Below are 17109 nucleotides of genomic sequence, written 5' to 3' on the forward strand. Positions count from 1 at the left end.
CAGCTGGCCGGCAGGAGTCTGACATTCCCAGTCAGTGGGGAGAGAAGACATGTGTCTCCCAAAGCCAAGAGGTAGCCAGGTGGAGGACAGCAGGACTTTCTAGGGGGTCCAAGGGGAAAGTTCTGAGTGGACCCTGGGAAAGGACATGGGTGCCCCATCTGAGATGACCTGTGTCCTTCCAATGCCTGGTATCCCCAAGAGGGGCCCAGACATGGACCCGCCCTGGGGAACGAGGATGTGGTGCTGCCTGGAGGAGCTAACACTGAGGTTTGGGGAAGTCACCACACAGCTCCCAGAACCCAGAATCTCCAACAAGCAACCATGTGTGGAGAGGGAATGGGGACAGTGGAAGGACACAGCTCAAATGAAGACACTGTGGACATGTTTCCATGGCTTTCTACATTCATCATCATCATCGAGTGCTCTCTACACAGCGAGTACAACATTTTACCCACGTGCCTGATGGACAGGCCAAGCTGAATGGAAGCCTTCCGAGGCACCGGAGCAGAAGGAAAAACTTGCACATGGTCGCGAAGGACTTCACACTATTCCATCCCCTCTACTGCCATCCAAGAGGCCTCTTGACTCTTCTAGAATCAGATGTAAAAGACAAGGTCGGTAAAATCAGTATCCATGCCACCTGAAGCTATGATTAGGCATTGTACACGAACATAGCACTTTTATTTACTTATTTATTTATTATTTATTTTGAGACGGAGTTTTGCTCTTGTCACCCAGGCTGGAGTGCAGTGGCGCTATGTTGGCTCACTGCAACCTCTGCCTTCTGAGTTCAAGCGATTCTCCTGTCAGCCTCCCGAGTAGCTGGGATTACAGGCACCCGCCACCACGCCCGGCTAATTTTTGCTTTTTTTTTTTTAAATAGAGATGGGGTTTCACCATTGGCCAGGCTGGTCCTGAACTCCTGACCTCAGGTAATCCACCTGCCTTGGCCTCCCAAAGTGCTGGGATTACAGGCATGAGCAACCACGCCTGGCCTGAAGATGGCACTTTTAAAAAGATTTTTTTTCTAAGTAAAATGGCCCCCTAAGAGCCCGATGATTTTTTTAAGGGTTTATTTTTAATTTTTTAAAAAATGGATAAAAATGAAAGCTGTAAAATATGGGAAGAGGAGCAAGAGAGCTGCTGAGTTTACATTTGAAATTGTGAGGGGCTGGGGAGGACACGACCAGGGAGAGAGGACCCCTACCCACTAGTCCCTGCTCTCACAGCTTGCGCTCCCCACACTCATCCTGCACCGCCAGGGAACACAGGACAGAAGTCTAGAGGACAAGAGACCAAACTCAAGTCTTCTTTCTTGTGGTTGGTTGGGTGTTTACATGTGCAAGTGTAGTAAGCCACACCCCACGGATATAAGGTGCCTATCTGTGGATGCCATAGGCATGCTCCTAAGCTCAGTCTCTGGTGACCCCGAGTCTCTTGGCAGGCCACGGGCCTTCACTTCTCCACTTTCTTGGCTTTCTTGAGGATGTCGCATTTTTTCCTGTTAGGGCAGTGGCACTGCTCGTCGTTGCTGGGGATACGTTCGCAGTGCCACACCTCCTCCACCTTCTCCACGGGGCAGACGGCTCCACCTAGTGGCAGATGAGCCACAGCTGCATAGGGTCCAGCTGCTTCTTGTTGCAAGCCCGGAAATGGTTGTACTGCAGCCGGAGGTTCTCGGCGGTGGAGGAGCCCCGCGGCAAAGTTGCCCACGGAGAGGCTCTGCTGCACGATCTCGCGCACCTCCTTGTGGGACAGCAGGTAGGGAGGGAGAGGGCACCGGGAAGCTGGGTGAGGGACTACCACCTCATCCAAGGGGATCTTGCAGAAGTCCTTGCTGCTCCTCTCGGGGGCAGCGGGGGACCCTCAAACTCCTCCCTGAACCTCTAGGGATTGATTGCATAGCTCCTCATGTCTCTACACTCGGGTCCAGCACGTGGACCTTGCACTGCTGCTGGTAGGAGCGCCTCTGTTCGTATCCCAGTGCGGGTTGCCCATGAACTCCAGGGTCCAGACGCGATTGTTTTTGGTGCGGAGGTAGAGCAGGTGCACTTAGTGGCGAAAGAGCTTGATGCAGGACGGGTCCAGCTGCTTCTTGCCCAGGGAGCCGCTGCAGCTGTACTGCTTGTGCAGGTTGTCATGGGTGAAGAGCTTGGCGAACAGGGGCACCAGCAGGCGCGAGGTGAAGTTGCCAATGGACAGGCTGCTCTCGTAGATACTGCGAAGATGCTTGTTGCCGAGCAGGCAGTCGGCGCCGGGCACCTCCAAGTTGGGCTGGGGGATCTCCAATTTGTCCAAGTCGATAGGTACCAGCCAGATCTTCTTGGAGCGGCGCCACTTGCCCTTGAAGCTATCCTCCACCCTGATTACTGAGATGTCATCTGGCAGGCTGGAGGAGTCGTAGCAGTTGTCGCGTGGGGGGCTCGCCTTCGCTGCCTGCGTCCAGCCCCAGGCCCTGGAGCTTGTCGTTGATACACTGGGCGCACCGCTGCAGCCAGGCCTCCTCCTCCTTCATGTGGGGGAAGTAGACTTCCGTGTAGTTGCGGATGATTTGCAGCCTCTGCAGGTCCAGCTCCTGCTTGCCGCCGTCCCCGTAGCAACTGTCCTGCTCGCCCAGCTTGCGGTAGTCGAAGAGCTCAGGGAAGAGCCAGTGGAGGAGGAAGACGGCAAACTCGCCAGGCGAAGAGGCTTCATCCAGGTACTAGGTGAGGGCCTACATGTCCACCACGTGGTCTGAGGCCATGGTGCTGCTCCGGTCCCGAGACAGGCCCTCCTCCTTGTCTTTGTGGTCCAGGAAGTGGCCGGGGTCTACTGCTCAGCCTCAAGCTGGCAGCCTGGCCACCGGGCTGGCTGTTCTCTATCTCCCGCTGGGCCCAGAAGCGGCTGAAGAACTTATTCAGCTGGGGCAAGCACTGGGCCTGTCACACAGCCATCTCCTTTACCAAGGGGTAGTAGACCTCCATGTAGTTGTGGATGAGCTGCAGGTGCAGTGACTCCAGCTTAAGCTTGGCCTCAAAGCTGCAGGCACTGCAGCCTCGGGAGAAGTCGACTGTGGCTGAAGAGCTTGCAGAAGAGCTGCACCAGCGGGCAGCAGGCCAGGACCCCACCTGACAGGCTCTGGTCCACGATCTGCTTGAGCTCCATGCCCGTGAGCTGCTATGCGGTGGTGGGGGTCGGCTGGAATTTGGCCACCATCTCAGTGGGGTTCACCTTCAGGGAGAGCAGGTCCACTTTGCTGTGCAGCTGGGACCTGTTGGACGTGAGGGTGTTGAGCATGTAGAACATCTTCTGGATCAGGAAGTAGATGTTAGGGACACTGTTGGTGGCTGCCCCAGTGCTGCCACAGTCACACTTCTGTGGCTCATTCAGGAGCCTAAGTGGCGAGGGGCTGTTGCTGGCATTTGCCTTCTGGAAGAGCTCATATGTGTTTAGCAGGTCCCCTGAGGGAGGGTTCTTCTTCTCCATGACCTTGTGCGAGATGCCATACAGAGGCTTCTTGTAGTAATGGGTGGTGGCATGCTTGCAGGGCTCCTCCTTGCCTGGCCACACAGAGCCCGAGCTCCTGCCTTGCTGGCCTGCTCTCCATTGCCTTGGCAGGGTGAGCTGTTCTCGGGTTCCACATGCTTGCTAGGAGCGCCTCTGGGATCAGCTGTCTCCTCTCCACGCTGGGGATGGAGTCTGGCTGGCCATTGCTGACCAGCTGAGTCTTGGAGGGCAGTAAAGACGCTGTCCAGAGGGTGCTTCTCAGAAGTCCTGGAATTCACGGAACAGCCTAGAGCAGCATCTTTGGCCTCTGTCTCCACTCTCACTTCTTAGAAGTTCTTCTACATCAATTTTTTTTTGGAGATGGTTCTGACTCTGTCACCCAGGCTGGAGTGCAGTGGTTGATCAGAGCTCACTGCATCCTTGACCTCCCAGACTCAAAAGAGCCTAGCTACTCAGGAGTAGCTGGGACTACAGGCCACAGCCACCATGCCTGGCTAATTTTTTAAATTTTTTGTAGAGGCAGAGGTCTCTCACTGTGTTGCCCAGACAAGTCTCAAATTCTCGGGCTCAAGTGTTCCTCCCAAAGTGCTGGGATTAATGGTGTGAGCCACCGTACCTGGCCATATTTTTTTTTTTCCAAAAAATACATTTGTAGAGTTTAAAAAGTATCTTTTGATCAAGAGTTCTTATTGTATTTATGTTTGCAAATTTCATTTCCCAGTCTGTTGCTTGCCTTTTCACTCTCAGTGAGTTATTTTATGATTACAAATCCTTATTTTGTATGTTATTTTATTACTATTTATTAACCTATTTATCTTATTTATTAGCCTTCAGTGGTTAGTTTTTTGAGTCTTTTTTTAAATCTTAAGGTCATAGAAGTGTCCTCTGTATTACTTTTTAAAAACTGTATTGTTTTATGTTACACATTGGCTTCTATATGAAATAATTTTTGTGTATGTTGTGAGGTTGGATGTTAATATTCACTTTTTTCTGTACGGATGTATGAAAGACAGCACAATTTATTGAAAATGAATCTTTTCCTCATTGTACTGAAGCACTATTTTTTCACAAATCAGCTAAATATATTGTGTGGTCCTCTTTATGAGCTCTCTATTCTGTTTCATTGAAATATCTATACTTGCACCTTTTCCATAGTGTCATAATTAATATATGTTTATAAAAACTTTATATCTAATAGTGTAAGTCTTCACATTATATTTTTTCTTCAAAGTTATCTATACACTGCATTTTTATTTGCATTTTATAGTCAGTTTTTCAGTTGCCACCAAATATAATGCAGACAAATTACGCTATTACTAATCACAGTATTGTGATTTTCAGTGTACTACAAATATAGATTTATTTAAAATACTGAATCTTTCTTCTAATACCAGGAATGACATAGGAACATGGTACATCTTTATTTCTGTTGAATGTCTTTAATTTCTCTCAATAAAATTTCACAATTTTCAGTAAAGGGATTGCATATGATATGTTATATTTTATATTAGGAATTCAATGTTTCTTCCTGGAAACATTTCTGATTTTTAATATTTTATTTGATTTAGACTCACTACATTTGGAAAGCTTTAATTATAATTTTATTTTTAATAGATATAGAGCTATTCAGATTTGCTATTTATTCTTGTGTCACTATTAATGATTTTCTAGAAATGTATCTATTTCATCAAATTATTTCAAAATTTTTGACTTAAAATTACTTATTACATTCTCTTTTTCTCTCTCATGACTATAGAATCTATAATGATTTCCTTGTTATTATTAATGATATTTAGAATTTGTGGATACTCTTTTTTTTTTAATTTCATGCATAATTCTGGTATATTTTTGTCAGTCTTTTCAAAATAACTTTGGCTTTTGCTGATTTCATTTATTTTATGACTGTTTCCTTTTCTCATGCTTCTTATGTATCTTCTCTTTTCTAATTCTTTGGATTTAATTTGACATCACATTTTAAATTTTTGAGATTGACGATTAGATTATTAATTTTCAAGCTTTAATTTTTTAAACATATTTATATAAGCATATACACTTATCTCCAAGCTGAGGTTTGCCTAAGCCTCCCAACTTTTAACAAGCAGCATTTTTACTTTTGTTTTTATTAAATTCAAAATATATTTTAATGTTCACTGTAATTACTTTTATGATCCATGAATAACTTAGAAATGTGATGCTTAATTTCTAAACATTTGGTCACTTTCAAAGTCTTGCTATAGATTTGCAGCTTAATAACATTGTTGTACAAAAAACACTGTCAAGGATTTCAAATTTTTGGTATTTATTGATTCTTGTTTTGGGCCAAACCTCAGCCTATATCTGTCTATCTAATCTATCTATCTATCTATCTATCTATCTATCTATCTATCTATCTATCTATCTATCATCTATCTACCTAGATAGACAGAGATATCTATAGATAGCTATGGTAAATTTTGAAACACGTTCCAAATACATTATAATAAATTGTGTGTTTTGCTATTTTTGGGTGCAGTTTTTATGTCAAAGTATTTAATCCTACTGCTTTAAATTTTTGTATTATTATTGATATTTTGTATCCTTTTTGCTATCAGTAATTGAAAAAGGTATATTAAAGTCTTCATGATTGAAGACGTGGCTATTGCTCCTTTTAGTTCTATAAAAATTGTAAATGTGTGTTAACTGTGTGTGAGTGAATATACATACACAAGTTTGACAGTTTCCTCAATAGTTGATTCTTTTATATGGATGATGGATACATCTTCCTTTCAGGTAATAATTTCTGCCTTAAAATCTCTTTTGTCTGATATTAACATAGCTAAACAAATTTTCATTTGGCTTGTGTTTGATTACCTGTTATATGCATATATAAAAGATTTTTAAATTAAGATGGCTCTATAGATAGAAGATAGAAGATATATAGATAGAAGATAGTAGATATCTTCTACAGATATAGATATGTATATGTATCTATATACATATATAGATATATTAATATTTATAGCTATATCTATGTCTATTTATATCTATATACAAATGTATATATGCAGATATCTATATATATATCTACATAAATATCTACATGCCGATATATATGTCTATGTGTGTATATGATATCTATATACATGTAGATAAAGATAGATAGGCATGTATATGCATATATACAGATACCTATGTATATATCTATCTATATACATATATACATGTAGATATATACATACCTATATACATGTAGAAATATAGATGTAGATATAAATATATATGTGTATAGAGATATGTGTAGACATATACAGGTGTATACATATATAGATAGGTCTATATAGAAAACCATCTATCTAGATCTAGATAGAGATATATATTGATAGAGATCTCTCCCTATCTATCTCTAGATAGATTATCTAATCTATCTGTAAACTATCTTAAAACCATACTAATTTAAAAATCAAGATTCATCTTAATTTAAAAAGCTTAATTTAAAAGTTAAGAACCATCTTTATTTTGTGGTTCATATACACCATGGAATGTTAGGCAGCCATAAAAAAGAGTGAGATCAAGTCCTTTGCAGGAACATGGATGGAGCTTGATGGAGGTCTTCATCCTTAGCAGACTAATGCAGGAACAGAAAACCAAATACTGCATGTTCTCATTTACAAGTGGGAGCTAAATTATGAGAACACATGAACACATAGAGGGAAACGACAGACACTGGGGCCTCTGGGAGGGTGGATGGTGGGAGGAAGCAGAAGATCAGGAAAACCAATTAATGGGTACTAGGCTTAATAGCTGGGTGGCGAAATAATCTGCACAACGAATCCCTGTGACACTAGTTTACTTACGTAACAAACCTACCCATGTGCCATTGACCTGAAAATAAAAGTTAAAAAAATTATTAAAAATACGTCAATAAAAGTCTTTAACCAACACAAGATGGTTCATCCCAAGAATCATCTTAATTTAAAAATCTTCACATCTTAAGAAGCTACACGGGAGGCTGCGGCAGGAGAATCACTTGAACCCAGCAGGCGGGGGTTGCAGTGAAGCGAGATCGCAACATTGCACTTCAGCCCAGGCAACAGTGTGAGACTCTGTCTCAAAAAAAAAAAAAAAAAAAAGAAGCAACTTTGCTGCTTAAATTGAGTACAATACCCATTTACATTTAATGTGGTGAATGAAAAATTTGGTTTTCATTTACCACCCTACAATTGAATTTTTAATTCCTCCACTATTATAATTTGTCAACTATTATTTTATAGATAGATAAAATTATAATTCTATAATATCTATAAAATTATAATTCTATAATATCTATAATATCTATCTATAAAATTATAATTCTATAATATCTATCTATGGGTAAAATTCCTCAACTATTATTTTATAGATAGATAAAAGGACTTACAGAAAGCGAATATATGACTCAATATTCCAATAAAAGTGCTTGAAATAGTTTATATTGAGCACTTTATCCTTTCTTAAAAATCTTAAGCTACACACATTACATAGCTAGGCACTGATGAGAATCTAGTACTAGATAACCATTTCAAAGGCATGGATAGAATGCTTTCCAGGTATGGATTGTTTCCATACTCCCCTTCCATACATTTTAAAGCCATTGCATAAAAAATATGGAATTTTGTAGAGAGGAGTGAGTTTATATCCTTTAATATTTTCTCACTTTAGAAATGCAGTCTCGGAATGATATAAACTCTGTAAACAGACTGTCATGCTACATTTACAGATAATTGTATCAAGGTGTCTATTTTTAAGACAAGAATAAAAATTACGTTTTTTTCTAATAATAGAAATGGATAAGCAGAATTCTGGCTTCTAATAATGAGAACATACTATCCCCTAGTTTGAAATAAGTTAGATAATTTAACTTTCTTATGTTATCTTGAAGTTAATACATCGTTCATATTGAATGTATCAGTGAACTACATGAAGTCGTACATTTGGTACCATCCCTTTTATCCTCCACATAAAATGATTCGGTGTTTTAATACACTTCTTTCCATATCCTGCAGTTTTGCATAGCAAAAGCATGCACTTTGAGGAAAATGTACCTTTTAATTTTCTGTATTTTAAATATTATGAGTACAAAATATTTGTATATAATTATGGAGTACATGTGATGTTTCAATACCTCCTTTTTGATCCCAGAACTTTCCTGAATTTTTTGTCCAATTTGTATTGCGTTATTTATGTTTGAAAAGGAGTAATGATGTTTAGTATCTGCTGTTATAAAATAACTGACTCAAAGGATGTAAAGTATCTGATACTATGTCCAAATATGATTTTTAAGCAAATGTTCCTAACAATACATAAATAAGAACATGGAATAAAATAAATTCATATAGCTTTATGATAATAATTTTACCTAAATTAAAAAGTGTTATGTGCAAACAGATGGTATACGACACTTGGCATGTAATAATGCAATTAAGTCCAACTGAATATATTGTTTGATTTATTTCCACAATCTTTGATACATGTATTGTAGATCCAAACATCAAAAACCATAAGTAGCCTGTATAATGCCTTGTTTATTCTCTGTAAAGTTTTTAATATAAATATATAAAAGAGCATCTTAAATTATTTAAATAAGTCAATTATTTTATATGTGGATTTAGTATTAGAACATGTATCTTCTATTGCACAATAAACTTTTTTAAGTGTCAGAAATTATATAATTATATAGTGACTTTTGTTCACAAGGTAGGTAGTTGTACGTACCTACAAGATACTTGAAAAATATTTTTGTCGACATTGGATGCATTTTTCTCTTATGGACTCTTAAAAATGTTAACAAACCAACACGTGAATGTACTGAAGTATTTTTTAATCATCTTTTCTAGTGTTGATAATGAGTTGGTTGATAGAAAGTCATTAGAGTGGCAATTCAACAAATATTTTCTATGGCATAACAAATGTCATTAACTTGCTAGTCTGTCATGCTGTTGCAAAGCTAAAGTCACATTCATTAGTGTTTTTTGTTGTTGTTGCTGTAGTGGTGGTTTGTTTTGTTACATGAAGTGGCCCACTTCTTGTATTAAATTATTTATTCTTTCTGAGAATGTTCAATCATAATGTAATAAAACCTTTAAAAATGATTTAAAAATTTATTCCCGTAGGTGGGAATTGAGCAATGAGAACACTTGGACACAGAGTGGGGAACATCACACCGCAGGGCCTGTCAGGGGGTAGGGGGCAGGGGGAGGGATAGCATTAGGAGAAATACCTAATGTAAATGATGAGTTAGTGGGTGCAGCAAACCAACATGGCACATGTATACCTATGTAACAAACCTGCATGTTGTGCACATGTACCCTAGAACTTAAAGTCTAATAAAATATATATTTATTTCTACTGAACACAATGTCTATATATTAGATGACCTAGAACTGGTAGGGGGTTCTAATCCAGGGGATTGTTGATAAACTCAGACAACTTCTATAATTTTTACATTGTTACTGTTAAAGTCTTGTCATTGATTGTCTTAATATTGGAAAATAACATGTCAATATTCAGTGTAATAAACTGGAAGAAAAAATGTGCCCATATCCCATTCAATTAAAGACATTAAAAAGAATGTATATGTATTACTTCTGCTCACATCTTAAAGTTCATCATGTTGTCACCAAGCCAGATAGAACCATATACTGGGGAATGTAATGTTTATCTGAGAAATCAAATGCCTAAATACAAATTTCAGTAGTATGAAGTAAAAGGAAATAAATATGGGGGATTTTCTAGTCTTCTCTATTACATATAAATTGCAAGATTTGGCTATTTTAAAAAATAGTAATATTTACACCCACCCAGAGGCAATGAGGCAGTATAAGTCTGGATCTTAAAACCACTGAAAGGAGGACTGCCATTCTGGAAAATCATGGAATTTAGTGGCCAGCCTTTCTGAAGACTTAGAAAAATTTGTTGACTATCATGATCTGTGGAATATCTCAAAAAAAATAAAAGATACAGGTTCAGCAAAGTAAGCTGAAAAAGGCATGAATTAATGATAGAAAAACAAAAAATTGGAAAATAAAATCACAATCTATTTTTGCACATTATAGTAACCATAATTTATATATATATGTATATATATATATTACTGTGCTTACAACTTGGGGTAGGATAAAAACTGTGCTGATGGTATAAAAGAACCAAATGTTAAGTAGTATAATAGGAAGAAAACAATATCTTGAATCAATAAATCAAAAGATAACATCAAAAGCATGTTATTTAAAAGTATATGAATAAATAATGTAAGAAACATCACCAAAAAAGGTTTAACAAAGTTGTATATGAAAACTTGACTAAAGAGTCAGAAATGTGTTTTTTTCATTATACTCACAATTTAATGTTCTTTTTTGAAAACAATGCACAGCTATTTCTTTGATTAAAATAATCATGAATTCTAAGAAGCTGCTTTGAGATATATATATGTATATATCTTAAAGGAAAATATAATCAACATCAAAATGGCAACTATTTACTAAACATACATTTTATTTCATAAGCACACAACTTATTTCACAAGCACAAAGCTCTTTGCTTTGGCATTTTCTCAATTATACAATATCTTCCATTCAAGTTACCACCACCTAAAAAGTTATTTGAGAAAACTTTATTTCTCACAATGAAACCTTAACCCTTATTTACAAATACAAAATAAGAATTCATATAATGTATGCTATTCAAAACTCAGTATATCCTGAGTGGAAATTTTTCAATAAACCTTGTAAAGATGCCTGAAATGTTTGCTGTCATTTTTTGAAAAATGTTAGCACACCAATGCAACTATAGCTAATGTTCCAAAATGGAGTATTTTATTTCATGCTTACCATACCAGATGGAATGTAAGGTTAACAGACTTCCAACACCTCTTAAATGAAGGGATTCATGCAGACGTTTTCAGAAGAAAAATTAATCAGAGGGGAGAAATCTGTACTTACCTGGTAGCGGTGAAATGGATGGCATATTTAAAATCACCATTCATAGCTCCTGGCACACAGTAGACACTAAATATTTTTTTCTTTTATCATTTAGAAGATAAATTCAACAACACATCAAAGAAAGTAGGAAAATAAACATTCAAACCAAACTGTTGCATTCATTCTTAGATTGCTTTTTAAAACATAGTCAAAGCCCGGCTAATTTTTTGTAAAAAACAGATATTTTTATGAAAAATGCTCACAAAATTCTAATACAATTAGATGAAGATTTAGAATAACACATAAAATATATATTTGTGCACCAACATGAACAAGCAAATATCTGTTAAACATACTCAATTTTTTTTAATGTTTGGAAGGGGAGGTGAATGACAAGATGGTGCTAAAAAGGAATTTAGAACTAAAAATCCACGAAAACAGACATAAGGGAAAGATTCAGCATGGTCTCTGCAATAATCATCAATTTATATTCATCATGGCATTGTATTTATGAATATGGAGATGTTTGAATGCAGTTATTAACAGGGAATGTATACTATTTGTCTTCAGCTTTAAAAATTTGACAGCTTATTTTATTTATTGCCACTTTTTAATATGTTTCATAATTGGCACTTAAAGAGCTAGATAACTATCCTTAAAGTTATGTAATGAAATTTATATATCCATTTTTCTATTGTTGATAAATGATTCATTCTTAAACTGTATTATATGACTTTAACAATTTTTAAACAAAATTGTAATCATCAATGTTTAAATGTTTTAAATGTTAATGTTTTCAATGTTCAAAATCTTTCTAAAGCACCTAATAGGTGAGGTAATACAACCTCTTTCCATCTTAAAGTAAATTAAACCTAATTTCATGTATCTATGATCGACTGCTATGATTTAAAGAGCAACTCTTGTGTATCAGACTTTGTGGTCGGCAGTCTACATTTCCTCTCTCATGTAACAGACCACTCTGTATATGCAGTGTGTCTAGTCCACATGCACCTCTGTGAATTTTAGAGAAAGCATCTTTAGACAAGTGAATAGTGGATAGCATGGTGTTGCCTTTTTTGGAAAGAAAAATAAAAAGGTGCCTCTTCCTCAGACGCACCCCTAAGCCAGAGCACAAAGTCTCACAGGCTAACCACATGGCACTTCAGCCCACTCCTCCACAGGCACCTTAACCCAGGACCTTGATTAAAGGTGGTAAAATGGAAGTTCAGAAAGTTAAGGGTCTTAAACCAGGATTCTACAAATGTATTAAAATTAGAAACTGTCAAAAAATAGGTATTTTGTTAAAGAAAATACACAAACATACATACAATGAAACATCAATAATTTGAACCTATGTGTGTTTATAGAAGTGAATGTTCATGATATATTTTAAGAGAAAAAAAGGCAGTTAAATGTCATATTTATTTATTTATTTATTTTTTTGAGATGGAGTCTCACTCTGTCGCCCAGGCTGGAGTGCAGTGGTGCAATCTCGGCTCACTGCAAGCTCCGCCTCCTGGGTTCACGCCATTCTCCTGCCTCAGCCTCTCCGAGTAGCTGGGACTACAGGCGCCCGCCACCACTCCTGGCTAATTTTTTGTATTTTTTAGTAGAGACGGGGTTTCACCGTGGTCTCGATCTCCTGACCTCGTGATCCGCCCGCCTCGGCCTCCCAAAGTGCTGAGATTACAAGCGTGAGCCACCACGCCCAGCCAAATGTCATATTTAGAGTAGGATTCAAGTGGACTTTACAACGCAGGGGAGGGGCGAGAATATTATACAACTTTTTTTCAAAGAAATTATCATCTCTAGTGGCAAATATTTCAGTGACTCCATTTTGCTTACTGTGTTTTCAAACTGGTTAAAACTCACCTTTATTCATCCTGCAGTAAATATTGCATTTTTCACATTTCATTAAATATTATTTTTCTGAAAACTAGATATTGTAATTTACTTTTGAAAATGAAAATTAGCTGTTGTTGTTGACAAGCATTCAATTAATAATAATTTAATTGCTCAAAGAAGATGAAGGATAAAATTTTCTATTTTCTAGCTACATTTCTGATGTATCATCAAAGTTATAATTGAACATTACCATGAATGAGGCTGAACTGTCATTAGTAAAAATAACTACGCAGGCCAGGCGCGGTGGCTCACACCTGTAATCTCAGCACTTTGGGAGGCCTAGTCGGTCGGGCTGATCACCTGAGGTCAGGAGTTCAAGACCAGCCTGCCCAACATGGTGAAACCTCATCTCTACTAAAAATACAAAGATGAGCCAGATGTGGTCGTGCATGTCTGTAATCCCAGCTACTCAGGAGGCTGAGGTGGGAGGATCCCTTGAACCCAGAGGACCAGGCTGCAGTGAGCCGAGATTGCGCCATTGCACTCCAGCCTGGATGAGAGTGAGACTGTGTCTCGAAACAAAAAAAAAACAGTATTTGAAGAAGTGGCTAAAAATCCCCCAAATTTGGTGAAAGATACAAACCTACAGATCCAAGATGATGAGCAAATCTCACAGGATAAAGTACTAACATATCCATAATTACCTAAAAAGCCCCTGAAGGGCTGCCCTGGCCAAGGAACCTCAAGTCTTCAGTTTCTCAGAGATCACAGCTGGGGTCATAAGCTTATAGTTGGGATCTTCCTTATAGGTTGTCATAGGTAGCTTTGTCAAACAAGACTAGGTTATTGAGCTTGTCCTGAACTTTGCCTTTGGACTACTTCTTTTCAGCCTTGGCTCCAGATCTGTTCACTGGGTCTTTGTCTTTCTTGGTTGACTTTCTGGCATCTTTCTTCTTGTTGTGATCTTTGGGAGGCATTGCAAAGCTCAGAGAGCAGTGGCGACCTCTGCAGCTTTGCTGAGATGTTGGACTAAAAGGAAGCACTGCTCAGGAAAGGGCCAGAAGCCTCCTGCCACTGTGAGTACTTCTGGGGCAAAGGAGGCAGTGTGGATTAAAAAATAAAAATAAACAAAAAGACACCTTTATGCTGCTTATAAGAAACTCACTTCAAATTCAACATAAATAGGTTGAAAGTAAAAGAATAGAACAAAATATACCATGCAAACATTAGTTATTTTTTAAAATGCAGGAGTAGCTATATTAATATCTGATAAAGTAGACTTCAGAGCAAAGAAAATTGCTAGTGACAAACAGGGACATATATAATAACAGAAAGTTCAATCCACCAGAATATATAGGATCCTAAAATGTACTCACCAAACAACAGAGCCTCAAAATACATTAAACAAAAACTGATAGAGCTAAAAGTTCAAAGGCCTTTATGGTTATAATCGGGGAATTCAATACCTCCATTTCAGTAATTGATAGAACTACTAGAGAGAAAATCAGCAAGGGTATAGAAGATCAGAACAATACATAAACCAACAGGATCTCACTGACATAAACAGAACACTCCACCCAACAATAACAAAACACACGCACCCATGAAACACTCTGGACGGACCATCAAACAACCTCAATAAAAGAATCAAAATGATAGTGTGTTCTCTGACCACAATGGAGCCAAACTAGAAATTAGTAACAGAAACACATTAGGAGATGTCTAAACACATGACTAAAATTGATCTATAGATTTAATGCAACGCCTACTAAAATCCCAGTACGATTTTTTACAGGCATAGACAATAGACATAGCCAAAACTTATTCTAAAATACACATGAAGATGCACAGGCCCTAGTTATACAATCTTGACAAAGAAGAATAAAGTGGGAAGAATCGATTTGATTTTAAGGCTTACCATGTAACTATAGTCATCAAGAGAGTGTGGTATCAGCAGACGGTCAGACATATAGATCAATGGAATAGAACGGAGGACCCAGAAATAGGCCCACACAAATATGCTCAATGGATATTTGACAAGCGTGCAAACCAATTCATTGGAAGAATAAGCTTTCAAAAAAATGGCGTTGGAGCAACCGGACATCCATAGGAAAAAATGAACCCATACCTAAACCATAAATCTTACATAAAAATAAACACAAAATGAATCATAGGCTTAAATGTAAGCTATAAAACTTTTAGAGAAAAACACAGGAGAAAATACTGTGATCTAGGGCTAGGAAAAGTTCTAACTTGATACCTAAAGAATGACCATAAAAGGAAAATGTAGTAAGTTGGTCTTTTTAAAAATTAAAAGATTTTGCTCTGTGAAAGAGTATGTGAAAAAAATGAAAGAACAAGTTACCAACTGGGAAAAAAATGTTTGCAAACCAAATATCTGAACTCTGAAGGACTCCAAAACTTAACAGTTAAAAATGAAACTAAACAATTTTAAAATGAGTAAATGACATGAACAGACATTTCACCAAACAGGATACACAGGTGGCAAACAAGCATATGAAAAGATGTTTAACATCATTAGCTATTAAGAGAAATGCAAATTAAAACTACCATGAGATACTACTACACACCCAACAGAATGGCTAAAATAAAATATAGTAGGCCAGGCAGGGCAGCTCACGCTTGTAATTCCAGCAGCAATTTGGAAGGCCGAGGCGGGCGGGTCACTTGAGCCCAGGAGTTGGAGACCAGCCTGGGCAACATGGTGAAATCTCATCTCTACAAAAATTAGCTAGGCATTATGGCACACAACTGTATTCCCAGCTACTTGTGAAACTGAGGCAGGAGGATTGCTTGAGCCTGGGAGGTGGAGGTTGCAGTGAGCCAAGACTGTGCCACTGCACTCCAGCCTGGGTGACAGTGAGACCCTGTCTCAAAAAAAAAAGACAAACCAAATGCTGGCAAGGATGTGGAAAAATTGAATCACTCCGACATTGCTGTTGGGAACGTAAAATGGGACCATAACTCTAGAAAATTTGGTACCTTCTAATAAAACATGCATCTATCATGTGACTCAGCAATTACACTGCTAGAGATCTGAGAGAAATGAAAATGTCTTATGTTGACGTGAAAACATGTACAAATATGTTCATTGCAGCTGTATTTGTAATAGCCAAACACTGGATCAGCCCAGACATCCTTCAACAGGTAAAACAAATACATATCATGGAAAATACTCTGCAATAAAAAGGAATGAATAAAAAGAATGAAACATTGATATATGTGGCAACTTGAAGGAATACCAGGGAATTACACTGAGTGAAAAGCCAATCCCAAAAGGTTACATACTGTATGATTCCATTTATATAATATTCTTGAAATGACAAAATCATAGAAAAAAAGGAGGACAGATTAGTGGTTGCCAGGGGTTAAGGATGGTGGTGTGGAGAAGACAGGGGGGAGGTGGGTGTGATTATCAAAGGGCAACACGAGAGATCTTGTGGTGTTGAAACTGTTCAGTATCTTATAGGATACATAAACTTACATAGGTGATTACACTATAGAATTACAAATTATATAGAATACATCATACAAATATTCCTTAATAAAAGTGAAACTAGGAAGTCTGAATATGATTGGTGGATTTGGAGTCTGTATATGATCGGTAGATTATATCAAAGTCAATGTCCTGGTGGTTATACTATAGTTTTACAAAATCTTACTTTCAGGAGAAACAGGGTAAGGTATACAGAATTATTTGAATTATCTCTGAATTATTTTTTTAGAACTACATGTGAATCTACATTCATCTCAATAAAATTTTCATTAAAAAAAAACTGAATGGGCTGGGCACAGTGGCTCATGCCTCTAATCCCAGCACTTTGGA

General features: G+C 37.9%; 1 pseudogene; it reads right to left on the reverse strand.

The window, feature by feature from the left end:
* Positions 1–1455: 1455 nt before the first annotated feature.
* On the reverse strand, positions 1456–13299 carry LOC116480740 (BEN domain-containing protein 3-like; annotated as a pseudogene).
* Between the last annotated feature and the right edge of the window lie 3810 nt (positions 13300–17109).

This window comes from Hylobates moloch, unplaced genomic scaffold (assembly GCF_009828535.3).
Source record: "Hylobates moloch isolate HMO894 unplaced genomic scaffold, HMol_V3 SCAFFOLD_3, whole genome shotgun sequence".
NCBI lineage: Eukaryota > Metazoa > Chordata > Mammalia > Primates > Hylobatidae > Hylobates > Hylobates moloch.